A 2,127-nucleotide genomic window follows, 5' to 3' on the forward strand; every position below is an offset into this window, starting at 1 on the left:
GCAGCCCCAGCAGGAGCCAAGCACCCGCCCGCATGCTGCCAGCACCCTGCCCGCCCAGCGCCGCGCCGGGATTTAAGGTTCTGCAGAGAGGCGGCCCCGGGCACCTCCCACGTCCTGCGTGCACCGTGGGACACCCGCAGCAGCGGGACAGGAGGAGCACCGGAACACCGGACTGCGGTCAGCCCTCCTCGAGGCACCCTTCGCTCTGCTTCTCGGCCCATAAACTCTTAATGGGCGCTCGTGACGTCAAAGAGCGTCGTTCACCCCCGGGGGCACTTTCCGAGTTCCAGGAGCTTGTGAAGGAGCTGCAAAGAGAGATCCCCTCCCTCCATCGCCCTGGAGGAGCTCGGCTCCACCTGTGCAGGGTTGAATGTCAGTGTTGTAGCTTGTTATGCTTTAAAACCAGCAGGAATAAATGTCTCCTGGCAGACAGAATGCAGAGTGCTACAGTGCTACATGGAGGAGAGCTGCCCAAGGCAGGCACTGCAGCTCAGCTCCACGCTGCCAGCCCCTGTCCTGGGCTTGCATTGAGAGTGAACAAAGAATTCAGTGTGCCACCATGTTTGTGTCTCTTTGCTCTGCACCAAGGTATAAAGAGCATCTCTACCACTGTAAGCAAGTGCACGCCACTCTGAAAACTCAGAAGGCAAAGCTCCTGCTCCAGAAAGCTTCATCCAAATGGTGGCAAAGGCCACACATGGGCAGCACTGGGGCCATGTGCTCGGCAGTGGGAAGGTGCAGGGCCTGCATGCCACCGAACCTGCGTGGGAAGAAGGCTTACTGCAAGAAATGAGCTCGAAGTACAGGTTTCTTCCACTCCTCGTGGCTATGACTCAATTCTGAAGCTATTTCCCTGTGAACCGCCCCTACCCGCTGAAGTCCCTGTGCCCCACATCTCACCACAGTGGTGTTACTGTGAGAGCTCCACTAGGAGCCCCCTCGCCGTGGTTCCCTGCCACCCGCTGTGTTGTCCAGAGCCCTCCAAGCCCCAGCATGTAGAGCAGCTCTGCACAGTGTTGGGTACTGCCACTCGTGGGTCTCTGCTCAGTGCAAGAGCAGACACCGGTACCCAGCGGTGCACTTACTGCTGGTGGCACTGATGTTGTCCTCCAAACACCCCACAGGTGAGGTGTTGCTGGCACTAGTGATGATAACTGTGCAATTATCTCCATTAGTCTTTAACCACAGATTACTATCTACTTCCTTTCTATCTCAAAATTGACGAAGGCACGGGACGAATTCAGCTGGTGCGCGTGGCAGTGATTCAGGGCACGGCCCAAGGAGCAGCACAGCACAGCTCCCAGAGCCACTGGGAGCTCCCAGGGGCACCACCATGCAGTTCCAATGGCACTGCCACACTGCTCTGCTGAGACCCCAGGCTCCTTTGGAACAGAACTGTCACTACGTCACATTTACATTTCTGTAGATCCCAATGTTGGTCACAATTTAGAGAATTAGGAAGTCAAGTGTTTTACAAGCATGTTTGTGTACAGAAATAAGCATTTTGGTAAGGAGAATTTCACAGGTCCTGCTCTGCACAGATTTGAGTCCCCAGTTTGCACCTCCATACATGGCTGTGGGTTCTACTACAGTGCAGGAACAGTGAACAGGAAGCGACTCCATGCCCCTGGCACTGGAGCACAGGGATGAGCAGCACATGGAGACTGGTTTGGTCAAACCCAGCAGCACCAGCTGCTCACAGGAGCTCAGCAGGGCAATGTCACGCTGCTGTTTGTGTGCTGCTGCTGAGAGCATCACTGGTTTGGGTTTTTGAAATGGAAGACTGTCACAGACACCTGATGCTTCCCATCCTTCTGAATTCCAGTTCTTTTAGTTTTATTTTATAACAGGCTTGGAAGCATCCAAGTACCAACACAACAGATTTCCCTACCAAAGAAACCTACAACTGTCATTCCAATAGAAAAATCTCCACTGCTGTGCAGCGCTACTGGGGCCCAGCAAGGCGTGGGGAAGTCACTGTGACTCCGCCACACTTCGAGTGGGAATACGGGGTGAGAAACCGGGCTTCGGTACTCCGCGCTGGGCCGCGGGGAGCACGGTGAGGAGGAGGCCGGCAGGAAGCGACGGCGGTGCAGCCCGACGGCAGGGCAGGAAGCGGCCAGGATC

This window comes from Meleagris gallopavo, chromosome 22 (genome assembly GCF_000146605.3).
Source record: "Meleagris gallopavo isolate NT-WF06-2002-E0010 breed Aviagen turkey brand Nicholas breeding stock chromosome 22, Turkey_5.1, whole genome shotgun sequence".
NCBI classification, from domain to species: Eukaryota; Metazoa; Chordata; class Aves; order Galliformes; family Phasianidae; genus Meleagris; species Meleagris gallopavo.